The sequence below is a fragment of the Salvelinus sp. IW2-2015 genome, linkage group LG5 (assembly GCF_002910315.2).
Source record: "Salvelinus sp. IW2-2015 linkage group LG5, ASM291031v2, whole genome shotgun sequence".
Classification (NCBI taxonomy): domain Eukaryota; kingdom Metazoa; phylum Chordata; class Actinopteri; order Salmoniformes; family Salmonidae; genus Salvelinus; species Salvelinus sp. IW2-2015.
In genome coordinates, this window is record NC_036844.1 from 30,649,079 (window position 1) to 30,665,299 (window position 16,221).

The 16,221-nt window shown below is 42.9% G+C and overlaps 1 long non-coding RNA gene across 1 annotated transcript in view; it reads right to left on the bottom strand.

The window, feature by feature from the left end:
• Nucleotides 1-468: 468 nt before the first annotated feature.
• The window catches only part of LOC139027779 (uncharacterized), a 30,690-nt gene continuing 14,937 nt past the window's right edge, over nucleotides 469-16,221 (bottom strand). The window contains exons 4-5 of the long non-coding RNA XR_011479941.1: nucleotides 648-711; nucleotides 469-504 (exon numbers count right to left, since the gene is read on the bottom strand). This is a non-coding gene — a long non-coding RNA (uncharacterized lncRNA). The remainder of the gene's footprint in view (nucleotides 505-647; nucleotides 712-16,221) is intronic.

The window sequence follows — 16,221 nt, forward strand, 5'->3', positions numbered from 1 at the left end:
GTGTCTGTGTGTGTGTGTGTGTGTGCATAAAAAAGAACAGTCCCCAATAAAGTTTATAATGTATTATAAATACAGTCCACTGATTAAGTACAATACATCAAGATGTTTTCATTAAGTGTAAAAGAAGCCAAGCACATCTGTGGCCCAGAAGCCTTGTCTGTAGACTATAAGAGAACTAAACAGGTGTAATTAATACATCTCCAAAGAAGTGGACCTCTGGGCTCTGAGTGGTGGTGTGTCACCAGAGTTTGAACTCCAACTTGCTACCAAACAGAGAAACAGATGTTGTCCTCCCGACAGAGAAGCCTGTACCCAAAACTTGTGCCCCGACCCCTTCCTTGCCTATATCAAAGCCGGTGGTAGCTGCTAGACCCAATGTGGCCTTCGTCGGCCCGGCGGTTGCAGAGACACTTCCAACCTCATATGTCTGCATTACTTTTTTATGGTCATCCGACCACTCAACATCGGTGCTGATCTTGGGCCCGTTCACCTCTATGCCGTCAACTGTGAACACAGAACAGAGAGACAGTCTTAAAAAGCTGAGAGAGTTATTGTCACTCCGCATTCCCAACCTCTATATTCCATTATTCTAAATAGGATTATTTTAGCTTGCTCCTGTCCTGTCCTGTGTGATTCATAAAACATACCTTCAGGCTGGTTTCTTGAAATCGTTCTGGTAACAGGGCTGTCAGTAGGGAGTGAGGAGAGTCACTGGGAAACAGCCAGTGTAAAAAAGAAACTGAAAGTTAAAAGTTTGCTGATTTGACACAGTTTACAATATTCAATCATTTATCTATTGAGTTTTTCTAGTTTAAAATCAGTCCAGTTGCTGTGATACCATGACTGTGTCAGGGCCTGGGGAGAGGCCAGTGCCACAGACCATCTAAAGTTCATTACTATAATAATAACATCTGTTTCACTACATCAACACTTTATTACATATACACTACCGTTCAAAAGTTTGAGGTCACTTCGAAATTTCCTTGTTTTGATAGAAAAGCTTCTTTTTTTTGTCCATTAAAATAACATCAAATTGATCAGAAATACGGTGTAGACATTGTTAATGTTGTAAATGACTGTTGTAGCTGGAAATGGCAGATTTAATGGAATATCTACATAGGCCCGTTATCAGCAACCATCACTCCTGTGTTCCAATGGCATGCCGGTCCTTCCCTATTCAGGGTGGCAGGTAGCCTAGCGGTAACAGAGTTTGGGCAAGTAACCGAAAGGTCTCCAGATTAAATCTTAGAGCCAAAAAGTTGAAAAGCAAGGCACTTAACCCTGACTGCTCCAGGGTCGTAGTTGATAATGGCAGACCCTGGCAGACCCTGGCCGTGACCCCTCTCTCTGAGGGTGTCTCAGGGGGGAGTTGGGATACGCAAAAAACACATTTACAATTCACATACATATATTAATACACACTTGTACATGTGTGAAATAGGGCAAATATAAGCACCCACCGAATCCATTGTATTTTTTATTTGTATATCCCTGTTGTGTGATTGTCTTTCTTGCCAAATTGTCAAATATGTAATAATACTAATAAACAGCATAGACTGCTGGAAGGTACACTATATAAGACAATACTTTAGATCATGATGCTATATCTTTGAATGGACCAAGGGACACATATCTGGAATGTGCACATGTTTGCATTCCATGTATTCTACATAGAGACACTGTACTATGGCTCCAACACACAGAAACCAGCTGAGATTCTCCACTGAGTTTGCCACAGGTGAGATACATTACACATAAACCAGAATCACTTGCCTCCAACGAAATGTAGGACTCTATTCTATCCATATTGCGGATGTTCAGAATTACAGCATGATTGCGTTAGTGGAGACTGCATGCCCAGTAAACAATGTTCCCACGTTAGTGGAGACTGCATTCACAGTAAACAATGTTCCCACGTTAGTGGAGACTGCATTCACAGTAAACAATGTTCCCAGTTAGTGCGACTGCATTCCACAGTAAACAATGTTCCCACGTTAGTGGAGACTGCATTCCAGTAACAATGTTCCCACGTTAGTGGAGACTGCATTCCCAGTAAACAATGTTCCACGTTAGTGGAGACTGCATTCACAGTAAACAATGTTCCCACGTTAGTGGAGACTGCATTCCCAAGTAAACAATGTTCCACGTTAGGAGATTGCATTCCCAGTAAACAATGTTCCACGTTAGTGAGACTGCATTCACAGTAAACAATGTTCCACGTTAGTGGAGAACTGCATTCCAGTAAACAATGTTCCACGTTAGTGGAGACTGCATTCCAGTAAACAATGTTCCCACGTTAGTGGAAGACTGCATTCACAGTAACAATGTTCCCACGTTAGTGAAGACTGCATTCACAGTAAACAATGTTCCCCACGTTCGTTGAAGACTGCATTCACAGTAAACAATGTTCCACGTTAGTGAAGACTGCATTCCCAGTAAACAATGTTCCACGTTAGTGGAAGAACTGCATTCACAGTAAACAATGTTCCACGTTAGTGGAGACTGCATTCCAGTAAACATGTTCCCACGTTAGTGAAGACTGCATTCACAGTAAACATGTTCCCACGTTGAGTGAGACTGCATTTCACAGTAAACAATGTTCCCACGTTAGTGAAGACTGCATTCACAGTAAACAATGTTCCCACGTTAGTGGAGACTGCATTCACAGTAAAAAAAAAATGCATACGGTGCCTTCTGAAAGTATTCAGACCCTTTGACTTTTTTCACATTGTTACGTTATAGCCTTATTCTAAAATTAATTTCATTGTTTTTCCCCCATCAATCTACACACAATACCCCATATTGACAAAGCAAAAACTGGTTATATACATTTTTGCAAATTTATTAAAAATACAAAACTTAATTTAGTCCATTTTAGAATAAGGCTGTAACGTAAACAAAATGTGGAAAAAGGGGATGGATCTGAATACCTTCCAAATGCACTGTATGTCAGCTCAATCAGAAATCACCTTAAATTACCTTCTTACTTTTTATCTTAATTACCTTTCAATTTCTAAGCTTCAGCGATTGAATAAATCCTTAATCCGGGCCATTTTACGACTTTGAAGGGAAAAATCTCAATTTCTGTTTTCATTTATTATAATTTTTGGTCCTGTGCAGTTATAAATCAAACAAATACTTGTGTGAACACCAAACATTTATTTAAATCGACTTTATTTTAAAATACATTTTATTTGCAGGATCTGTACATGGTTGCTTCAAGGGTGGAATCCCAAAACAAGTAGTAAAAATAAATGAAGCTAGTTATGCTAGACATTTTATATATAAAGCGATTAGTAGAGTATCATTGTTAACGTACGCATGCTTTTCTCCTCCGACAAAACAAGAGCTTATTCAAATGGGATGTGGTGGACCTCAAAACTCTTCCACGGAGGACTCAAGTAGGGTACTCTTGTGCTTCCTTGGCAGGAGGAGGAGAAGACACTCCTCCATTCGCCTACTAACGAATTGACCCTCTCCTCGACCACTCAACCACATCGGTTTTCCGGTCACGGAGGAGAGGAGGACGGAGGAGTCGAGGAGAGGACGGACTTTTACCCATCTGAGAATCTCCCATTGTTATTTTTGTTTGTGATCAGAAGGGTGGGAGCATATATTTCGCTCATATCCTAGCAGTGATCCATTTAGTTAAAGGCAGATATCAGAGGTTACGTGGTCGTAGAGCAGAGCATACACATGGATGTACAGCCCATGTGTAAAAAAAAATACCTATACAGATAGTCAGACATAATATATACCGTCATCCTTTTTATTGTTCACAACCCCAAGCTCACAAATACTTCTCCACATAGTCTGTGTGTGGTGACACTAAAAGTTTGTAGTTTCGTTTGATAATTACCTTTCTGCTCAGTCTGCAGGTGTTCTCAGAATTAGAATCTTGAAGTGGATGTGATGTCCTGCTGTTGCTGCTCAAACATTTATAGTTAAACTTCTCATCATTATTAGCCCATGAAGTCGAACCAACCAATTAGAGTACACGGTTTTATCCGAGGGGAGGGGGAGGGGGAGGGGGAAACGGATAGGCTGGGTACTAATATGTTTAGCTAACGTGCCACTATTTGTACAGTATAAACAGGAACAAAAAAACAAAAAAGAAGTCCTTCACCCCCAACCTCCCATCCTACCAGGACACCTACACCACCCGATGTCACAGGAAGGCCATAAAGATCATCAAGGACAACAACCACCCGAGCCACTGCCTGTTCACCCCGCTATCATCCAGAAGGCGAGGTCAGTACAGGTGCATCAAAGCAGGGACTGAGAGACTGAAAAACAGCTTCTATCTCAAGGCCATCAGAGTGTTAAACAGCCACCACTAACATTGAGTGGCTGCTGCCAACATACTGACTCAACTCCAGCTGACTTTAATAATGGAAATTGATGGAAATGTATCAAAAATGTATCACTAGCCACTTTAAACAATGCCACTTAATATATAATGTATATGTATATACTGTACTCTATATCATCTACTGCATCTTGCCATCTTTATGTAATACATGTATCACTAGCCACTTTAAACTATGCCACTTTTATGTTTACATATCCTACTTTACTCATCTCATATGTATATACTGTACTCGATACCATCTACTGCATCTTGTCTATGCCGTTCTGTACCATCACTCATTCATATATCTTTATGTACATATTCTTTATCCCTTTACACTTGTGTGTATAAGGTAGTAGTTGTGGAATTGTTAGGTTAGATTACTCGTTGGTTATTACTGCATTGTCGGAACCTAGAAGCGACAAGCATTTCGCTACACGCATTAACAACTGCTAACCATGTGTATGTGCAACAAATAAAATTTGATTTATTTACTCCTCCAACCCAACCTCCCATCTCACTCCTCCAATCCCAACCTCCATTCACTCCTCCAACCCCAACCTCCCATCTCCCATCTCACCTCCTCCAACCCCAACCTCCCATCTCACTCCTGCCAACCCCAACCTCCCATCTCACTCCTCCCAACCCCAACCTCCCAATCTCACTCCTCCAAACCCACACCTCCCATCTCACTCTCCAATCCCCAACCTCCATCCACTCCTCCAATCCCAACTCCCCCATTCTCACTCATCCAACCCCAACTCCCATCCCACTAATCCAACGCCACCCAGCCAACATGTCTCCATCGCCTCCAGCCCTATGTATAAACACGCTTGAGTCTGTGTCTTAGGCAAAACTATGAACTTAGACTCTTACAATAACTCAGTAAACGTCGCAGCAGTTATAAGAAGTAGAAAGTGAAAGTGTGGGAGCATCAGACTCTCCTTGGGGTCTTTGACAAGAATTTATTTGTTTTTGTCATTGTTTCGTATGGGGGGGAGGTTACAGGTACATTACACCATTTATATGTTTTTATAAAACCTATACCTGTAGGCTGCCAATCAAAATAAAATAAAAACATCAGAAATACATAGAGTTTAAAAATAATACAATTCAGTATTGAAATATTGTAAATTGCTGTTTTTCGTGTAGTGTTAGGTTTAAGCTCTTTGTGTATGTACAGTCATGGCACAAGTTCGTTAGAATGACACATATTAATTTTCCAAAGTCTGCTGCCCAGTTTGATGAAGGCAATTCTGCATATACTCCAGAATTATTGAAGAGTGATCAGATGAATTGCAATTAATTGCAACAGTCCTCTTTGCCATGTGCAATGAACTGTAAATCCCCCCCAAAAACCATTTCCACTGCATTTCAGCCCTGCCACTGAACAAGGCCAGCTGACATCATGTCAGTGATTCTCTCGTTAAACAGGTGGTGAGGGTGACGAGGACAAGGCTGGAGATCACTGTCATGCTGATTAAGTTCGAATAACAGACTGGAAGCTTCAAAAGGAGGTGTTACCGAATCAGTTTTTCCTCTGTCAATCATGGTTACCTGCAAGGAACACGTGCGTCATCATTGCTTTGCACAAAAGGGTCTCACAGGCAAGGATATTGCTGCCAGTAGATTCACCTAATCAACCATTTATCGGATCATCAAGAACTTCAAGGAGAGCGTTCAATGTTGTGAAGAAGGCTTCAGTGCGCCCAAGAAGAGTCCAGCAAGCGCCAGGACCGTCTCCTAAAGTGTGATTCAGCTGAGGTGATCGGGGCCCACCAGTACAGGCTTGCCTCAGGAATGGCCAGCAGGTAGGTGTGAGTGCATCTGCACGCACAGTGGGTGAAGAATTTTGAGGATGCCTGGTGTCAAGAAGGGCAGCAAAGAAGTCACTTCTCTCCAGGAAAACATCAGGACAGACTGATATTCTGCAAAAGGTACGAGGATTGAACTGCTGAGGACTGGGGTAAAGTCATTGTCTCTGATGAATCCCCTTTCCGATTGTTTGGGGCATCCGGAAAAAAGCTTGTCTGGAGAAGACAAGGTGAGCGCTCCATCAGTCCTGTGTCATGCCAACAGTAAAGCATCCTGAGACCATTCATGTGAGGGTTGCTTCTTAGCCAAGGAGTGGCTCACTCACAATTTTGCCTAAGAAACACAGCCATGAATAAAGAATGGTACCAACAACATCCTCCGAGAGCAACTTCTCCCAACCATCCAGGAACAATTTTGAACAATGCCTTTTCCAGCATGATGGAGCACCTTGCCATAAGGCAAAAGTGATAACTAAGTGGCTCGGGAACAAAACATCAATATTTTCAATCCATGGCCAGAAACTCCCCAGACTTTAATCCCATTGAGAACGTGTGGTCAATCCTCAAGAGGCGGGTGAACAACAAAAATCCACAAATTCTGACAAACTCCAAGCATTGATTATGCAAGAATGGGCTGCCATCAGTCAGATGTGGCCAGAAGTTAATTGACAGCATGCCAGGGCGGATTGCAGAGGTCTTGAAAAGAAAGGGTCAACACTGCAAATATTGACTCTTTGCATCAACTTCATGTAATTGTCCATAAAAGCCTTTGACACTTATGAAATGCTTGTAATTATACTTCACGTATTCCATAGTAACATCTGACAAAAATATCTAAAGACACTGAAGCAGCAAACTTTGTGGAAATTAATTTTTGTGTCATTCTCAAAACTTTTGGCCACGACTGTACATGTTTACAACCTACGACTCAGTATTGAACTTTGAACTCACTGTTACAATAACTCAGTCAAATCCAGCAGCGATTTCTAAGAAGTGGAAAGTGAAAGTGTGAGAGCAGCACCAGACTCTCTTATGTGTGTGTACATGTTTAACTATACTTGTGGGGACCAAACATACTTTGACACAATGTGAAGGGTTTCTCATATGTAAAATAGCTTAAAGTCTGGGTAGGATGTTACACAATGGGTATGTCTGCAAGAAAATAATGGGAGGGTAGCCTTTTGACCTTTTATTGAAACAGGTTTGTTGGTCTTTTGTAGGCTTCAAATGATGAGAAATGTCACAGCTGATGAAAGATGGTGATGTCTAGGCACATGGTAAAATAAGGGCAAACATCTCAATCTAAAATATTCCAAACACTACAGTGTTACACAGTTAGCAAATACAAGAAGTGCACTTACATGCACAACAATATAAATCCACATACCAACAATGAGAATGAAATACCTTGGCCGCCAAAAACCACACTCATGTAATACTCAGTTAATAACACATCTCTAGTGGTCCGTGCTGATTGGTTGAAAGAGTACTAATGACTGCAGGTGGGGCATTTAAAGCAGGAGCCCTGCCTCTTTCAGGTGGACGTGATTGTTCTTAACTAGCTTTGATGGAGGTGTGTGGCGACCAATGAGGGGAGGGCTCCCCTCCAGGTAGGATGGGAGTGGGAGGGGTTTTACACAGCCACCCCTCAAATGTGCATGCACATGGTGGTGTGCCTTAGTGGGTAGAGGAGCCAATGTCCGCCCCATAGGGGAGTGTAGGTGGTGGCTCTGGCGGAGCTGACCATCAGGGTTCGGGGGTTCGGGATGACTGACTGGGTTCGGAGGACCGGGATTGCCTTCTGGGGGGCCGGGATGGCCGGTGGACTCTGGGGGACCGGGATGGCCGATGGTCTCTGGGGGGCCAAGATGGCCATCTGGAATTGGGGATTCGGTGGGTGAGCTTTAGGGGGGGCAAAGGCCACTGTACAGTGAGTGTTCAGGGGGCATGACACACTGGTCGTTGTAGAGGGAGCGCTCTGGGAGTTTGGTCCAATGACCACTGGAGGTAGAGCGCTTGACACTGGCCACTGGAGGGGGAACACTCTGGAAAGGTGACACGTTGGGTTCATGACTAGGTGTCTGGTATCCATCCCATCTTGGCTGGGGATGGTTGTAGCTGGCTGGCTGCTCAGGGTAGGCATAGGGAGCCTGGTAATGCTGAGCTGGTTGTTGGACTTGGGCCTGGTAATGCTGAGCTGGTTTCTAAGCTGGAGCCACTGGGCTTGGCGCTAAATAAGGTTGGGCTGGTAGCTGAGCTGGGGCCTGGGCTAGGGACTAACATGGCTGGGCCGGAGGCTAATGGGGCTGAGCTGGAGTCAATGACTCTCCCTTCTTTTTTTGAGTGTTAACCTGGGTGTCCTCTTGAGCCTTGTCTACAAGGCTTGCTGCCACCAAATGCGCCTCGGTTCAGGCATGTTAAAAACACTTTTTCTGAGGGCTCTTTGTTTTGTTTAATCCCTCCAGTCGAACCAAACTCCAAAACTTTTTGGATGTTGTACAGCCCAACTTTGAATTCTGCATGACAAGCAACTTGCACCTGCTCCGAGCACTTCATCGGTGGATGCACTGCCCCCCTCCCCCCAGCTCCCTGTCTGCCTCTCCTGCTGAGTCTGACACACACACACACACACACACACACACACAAAAGACCCAGAGAGAGTCTGATGATTTCACACTTTCACTTTCCACTTCTTAGAAATCACTACTAGGTTTTTCTGAGTTATTGTAAGAGTCAAAGTTAACATATTTGTCTAAGACACGGACTACAAGCATGTTGATACAATAGGGCTGGAGCAAGGGGATATGTTGGCTGGGTTGGGGCGATTTGATAGTGTCACGTTCTGACCATAGTTCTTGTGTGTTTTGCTTGTTTTAGTGTTGGTCAGGACGTGAGCTGGGTGGGCATTCTATGTTGTGTGTCTTGTTTGTCCGTTTCTATGTTTGGCCTAATATGGTTCTCAATCAGAGGCAGATGTTTTGTGTTGTCTCTGATTGGGAATCATATATAGGTGGCTTGTTTTGTGTTGGGGATTGTGGGTGGTTGTTTCCTGTCTCTGTGTTTTCTCTGCACCAGATAGGGCTGTTTCGGTTTGCCACTTTTGTTATTTTGTAAGTGTTCACAGTTTCGTCTTGTTTATTAAAAACATGTTGAACACGAGCTACGCTGCGTCTTGGTCCGATCCCTGCTACACCTCCTCTTCAGATGAAGAGGAGGAAGGCTGCCGTTACAGATAGGCTGTGGGTGGAGGCCCACTTCTTTTTCTGTTTATACTGTACAAGTATAGTGGCAGGTTAGCTAAACAGACGTCTTCCCAGCCTATCAGTTTCCCCCTTCGCCAAGGAACTTTAATCAAGATTCTGTTATATACCGCAGCACACATTAATCACTCAGTGGCGATTTTAGCATGTAAATCTTGGTGGGTCAAACTCAACATTTTGTTTTATGCATGCCAGCAAAGCCACAACACAACACATCACTAAACGATACATTAATTCCACTATAAAAGGTAACAAACGGTGCCCACAAACTGTTAGAGGTTAAATAAAGCTGTCCTGACAGCGGCGCTTTCCTTTCAGCATCATGGAGTGAATCCTTACCACCGTTACACCTGGCTATCAGCGGTGCCTCATCTGACAGAAAAACAGTTCATTCAGCCTAATTTACTGACTTTTTAAACAAATGTGGTTTCTACTGACTCCTTGTGGATTTGTGATTTGTGTAAGTCGATAAGAACCTCAATATCCTTCAATAATAACAAACGCCAACATGAGTTTTGAACCATACACAAACATTATTACTTTTATGTTCAGTAAATTCCTAATGTTTGTTCTTATATCATTAACACTTAGCTCTAAGTATAAGAAGTACAAGCAAACAAGCTGCGAAGATGTAGGCCTATTCGTGCAGCATTTTCAAAATGGACCCTGACAGAAATATAGATAGAGAGAGACGCGTTTAGCCTACCATTTGAAGTATTTTATTAGGCCTATGTGATTTAAAAAGGAAGGAAAATACAATACGAGGATCCACTTTTGTAGACAATATACCGACGCACAGACACCTCATTGCGCAAACGACAAAACAACTCTCGCAATATCAACTGGAATTACATGGTCTATTACTGAACTTTTTGTTGAAAACAAATATTTGAATGGTATTAGGTTCTTATTTTTCAGAGTAAATAACTCACGGACACTAGAGAAGCTTAACAAAGTAATTTTTTCCCCCAAAGGGTCATTACAGCTGTAATTCAGACAAAAAAAACATTTCACCCAAGCACTGATATTTAACCCTTTCTCCCAGGCTGAGTCTCCTCCTCCACAACCGAACAGCCAATGCATCCCTGTTGCTAGACAGAACCTTAGTGATATCTGTTCTTCCTCACTTCATCTGACCTGACCTCTACCCCAAAGTGCTCACTCCTACCCAACTCAAGGCTGTCATGGTTATTGATACCAGACTGTGTCTCTTCTCCTCCCAGAGGATCTCGGATGGCTAACAATAACATATCCTGACATAATGTAAACATTATACATTACTCTCTCTCCCTCAATGACATTTGTTAGTTTCCTCGAAAAGCACAAGCTAATTTATGCAGCAGAATACAATACATTTTTGGACTCACCTTTGTTGTGCTCACTTGAACAGCAAGGTGGCACAGCGGTCCTTCTTGTGGGCAAATTTTGTCATCAAAGGTGCTTTCAAGACAATTGGGAACTCTGTTCCTGGCTTGGAATTCCGAGTTGGATGACCTTTCAAAACGTATTTTCCCAGTCTGAGCTAGTTTTTTTCAGAGTTCCCAGTTGTCTTCAACTCACTGAGATTTCATCAGTTCCGAGTTTCCAGTTGTTTTGAACCTGACAAAAGTCATGCTGGATTGACAGCATGGCCAATGTATTCAACCTTTTCTGAAACATGGTGTTGCGAGTGGATGTTTATCCTTTTAAGAATGGAAAGAGACCATTTCAGGCAGATGTTTTAAATCCTTAAACCCAGACTTGGACCATTTACACCCTCTCCACAGAATATCAGGCAGGGCAAGCAAAATAGTGATTGCGGTTAGCCACTGATTCCTTCCAAACCACTCATTGTTGAATTTGCGATTTCCGACTTGTGTAATGTTTATGTCCAATGGCCGATGAGCACAGATACCTTTTATTTATAATTCATCTTCATATGACAAGGTTGGAATAGGATTTGCCAGTAGATTGTCGACGTGATTCATGATGATGACTGCTTGTGAAGCTTGCTAGCTAAGATTTTTAAAGTAACATGATCAGTCCAATCAAAGCTACGGTAGATACAAATCAAATCAAATTTATTTATATAGCCCTTCTTACATCAGCTGATATCTCAAAGTGCTGTACAGAAACCCAGCCTAAAACCCCAAACAGCAAGCAATGCAGGTATAGAAGCATGGTGGTTAGGAAAAACTCCCTAGAAAGGCCAAAACCTAGGAAGAAACCTAGAGAGAAACCAGGCTATGAGGAGTGGCCATTCCTCTTCTGGCTGTGCTGGGTGGAGATTATAACAGAACATGGCCAAGATGTTAAATAGTTGATAAATGACCAGCATGGTCAAATAATAATAATCACAGTAATTGTCGAGGGTGCAACAGGTCAGCACCTCAGGAGTAAATGTCAGTTGGCTTTTCATAGCCGATCATTCAGAGAATCTCTACCGCTCCTGCTGTCTCTAGAGAGTTGAAAACAGCAGGTCTGAGACAGGTAGCACATCCGGTGAACAGGTCAAGGTTCCATAGCCGCAGGCAGAACAGTTGAAACTGGAGCAGCAGCACGGCCAGTTGGACTGGGGACAACAAGGAGTCATCATGCCAGGTAGTCCTGAGGCATGGTCCTAGGGCTCAGGTCCTCCGAGAGAGAGAAAGAAAGAGAGAATTAGAGAGAGCATACTTAAATTCACACAGGACACCGGATAAGACAGGAGAAATACTCCAGAAATAACAGACTAACCCTAGCCCCCTGACACAAACTACTGCAGCATAAATACTGGAGGCTGAGACATATGTGATTTGACGTAATTTTATCTGTTGCCGATGACCTTAAGCCTTCTTGGATGGACACTTCTACTGTAAATCTATGGCAGTGCCCAAGGGTTCTTGAACTGCCTAGCTGTCACGGCCGTCATAAGGAGGAGACCAAGGCGCAGCGTGATAAGCGTACATTCTTCTTTATTTAAAGAATGAACACTGAACAAAACGAACAAAATAACAAAACGAACCGTGAAGCTAATTATGGCTAGTGCAGACAGGCAACTAAACATAGAATAAGAACCCACAAAATCAAAAGGGAAAATGGCAACCTAAATATGATCCCCAATCAGAGACAACGATAAACAGCTGCCTCTGATTGGGAACCAATTCAGGCCACCATAGACATACATATGCCTAGACTTACCAACACCCTAGACATACAAAAACCCTAGATAATACAAAACAAGCATACCCACCCTCGTCACACCCTGACCTAACCAAAATAATAAAGAAAACATAGATAACTAAGATCAGGGCGTGACACTAGCTTTCCCTGTATATTCTGCTGTGGCGTAGTTTCCCCATGAGTGACAGAACACTGAGCCAATCACAGCGCAACTAGAGAAGATTACCAATGCCTACGCTCTGTAAATTCCGCTGGTTGCCCCTCCACCACAGAAAGGACTGAGCTAGGCTGAAACACCTTCATTTTGGAGCTGCCTTACTCAAGAAAGTGAACCATGTTTGTATGCGGCTTTATTAACTCAATAAACATCAAAACAAATTATAATTGTAAAATGATATGTGACATGAATTAATGCCAAAATAACATGCTTTTTCTTTTTAGCTAAACAGGAGGGGCTCAAAACAGGTTGGGCTCAGCACTTGTTGGAACATATCAAGCACCTTAAACCAATCTCGTCACCTGAAACAAAACACAGGTTCATAGAAATTGACCTGTGTTCAAGTGTCTGAAAACACAAATGAGTTAACAGACTTTGTGGCATTTGCACGTTCTGAACAAGCTAAATCGTAACTCTTGACTATAGGCTAAAGATGAGACTCGTAGGGCCTTCAGATCCTCTAGGCCGCTGACTTCATCTTCGACAGCATAACCAGGCAGGGAAGATCCACTCAGTGCACATTCAATTTGACATAGAGCCAAGTGTATCCTAAGACATTCTCTCATACGAAATGAAGGTAAAAACTCCAGATTTTGGGCTGAAAAGCTTTTCACAATATTCAGTCGAATCCTCTGGTTGGAAAATGTATCCATATGACTACTAAGACTATCAGGTGCCTCATGAAGAATGTCCTCTATTGGTTTGTTGTTATGATTCAGACACGAAGGACACAGCACACCAAGAAAAAGTCTCAGTCATATTTGCAATATTGCATAAGTATCTGTTGAGGGTTTTTTCTCACACGTAGAGTTCACAGAACTTACAGGGCATTTGACACTTCTTCATAGTCAGGCAATTTCAGGCCTACGCGAAAATGACTTTTTACAACTCAATCTACACTGAACAAAAATATAAACGCAACATGTAAAGTGCCGGTACATTGTTTCATGAGCTCCAATAAAAGATCCCAGAAATGTTCCATATGCACAAAAAGCTTATTTCTCTCAATTTTTGTGCACAAATGTGTTTACATCCCTGTTAGTGAGCAATATAACCTGTCCACCTGACAGGTGTGGCATATCAAGAAGCCGATTAAACAGCATGATCATTACACAGGTGCACCTTGTGCTGGGAACAATAAAAGGCCACTCGGAAATGTGCAGTTTTGTCACACAACGCTGTGTCACAGATGTCTCAAGTGTTGAGGGAGTGTGCAATTGGTATGCTAACTAGGAATGTCCACTAGAGCTGTTGCCAGATCATTTAATGTTAATTTCTGTAACATAAGCCTCCTCCAACTTCGTTTTAGAGAATTTGGAAGTACGTCCAACTGGCCTCACAACCGCAGACTGCATGTAACCACGCCAGCCCAGGACCTCCACATCTGGCTTCCTCCCCTGCGGGATCATCTGAGACCATCCACCCGAACAGCTGATGAAACTGTGGGTTTGCACAACCGAAGAATTTCTGCACAAACTGTCAGAAACCGTCTCAGGGAAGCTCATCTGCGTGCTGGTCGTCCTCACCAGGGTCTTGACCTGACTGCAGTTTGGCGTTGTAACCAACTTCAGTGGGCAAATGCTCACCTTGGATGGCCACTGGTAAGCTATAGATGAATTCCGGTTTCAACTGGATGAATCCCGGTTTCAACTGTACGGCGTCTTGTGGGCGAGAGTTTTTCTGATGTCAAGGTTGTGAACAGAGTGCCCCATGGTGGCGGTGGGGTTATGGTATGGTATGGGCAGGCATAAGCTGCGGACAACAACCCAATTGCATTTTATCAAAATCAATTTAAATGCACAGAGATACGGTGCCATTCACTTTGCACAGCCATTGAAGAGTGGGACAACATTCCACAGGCCACAATCAACAGCCTGATCAACTCTATACGAATGGAAATGTGTTGCGCTGCATGAGGCAAATTGTGGTCATACCAGATACTGACTGGTTTTCTGATCCACGCCCCTACCTTTGAAGGTATCTGTGACAATGTGAAATCCATAGATTAGGGCCTAATACATGTATTTCAACTGCCTGATTTCTGTATATGAACTGTAACTCAGTAAAATCTTTGAAATTGTTGTATGTTGCGTTTATATTTTTGTTCAGTGTAGATTGTGTCATGCCTTTATCGATTTAATATTTTGTTTACTAGGCCTACTACTCTGTTTTGTACCTTACTAGGTACCTCTGTTTTGTTCTGTTCACATCTGTATTCTAAGCCAAATTACTATTCAATATTTTTGTTTGCATGCACGTATAACTAGGCTACTATTTTCAGCATTTACATTTAAGTCATTTAGCAGACGCTCTTATCCAGAGCGACTTACAAATTGGAAAGTTCATACATATTCATCCTGGTCCCCCCGTGGGGAATGAACCCACAACCCTGGCGTTGCAAGCGCCATGCTCTACCAACTGAGCCACACGGGACCACGGGACCATTTAGTTTGCATTATCTTGGTAAGTCAGCTGTGTGTATGGCTGCATTCACATAGGCTGTTTGTAATAGCGTAATTGCCCATCTAAACGGAATTTCTGTAGCGTGCTGTCCACTGTGCTGATCCAGCGCAGCAGAGCTATGCTATAGATTTCCAAAGCACTCAATAATCTTGGAGTCTTGGCATTTGAACTTTATGTTTATTATGGTATATAAGCAGAATTCAATATAATTAGAATGCAAGAATGTAAAAAATGTTTACCCCCTTTGTGATTTCAACTGCCCCCTTAGTTACTTTATCCTGGTGCCGGGTCTGACACACACACACACACACACACACACTCACACACCTGTCTCTTATACACATCTAGATGTGTATAAGAGACAGACACACCACACACCACACACACACAAAAAGACCCCGCGAGAGTCTGATACTTAAACCCTTTCTCTTTCCACTTCTTAGAAATCACTACTGGGTTTTAATGAGTTATTTTAAGAGACAAAGTTAACATATTTGTCTAAGAGTATCACGACTCAGGATATGACTCAGATGCAGACACAGGAGGCGGACAGTTCAGTTCTCAGATCATTTATTATAACACAGAGGGAAGGCAAACGGCAGGTCGAGGACAGGCAGAGGTTCGTAACCAGGTCAGAGTCCGACAGGCACAGGATGGCAGACAGGATCAGGGCAGGCAGAAGTTCCTGAATCAGGTCAGAATCAGGCAGGTACAGAACGGCTGGAAGGCTCAGAGTCAGGGCAGGCAGAAAGGTCAGAACCGGAAAGGCTAAAAACAAAAACTAGAACGCAGGGAAAAACAGGAAACACACTGGGACGACCTAACAAAATAAGATGAACTGGCAATAGGCCAACAGAAAATGCAGGTATAACTACACAGGGGATAATGGGGGAAAATGGGAGACACCTGGTGGGGGGTGGAGACAAGCACAAGATAGGTGAAACAGATTAGGGTGTGACAAAGACACAGACTACA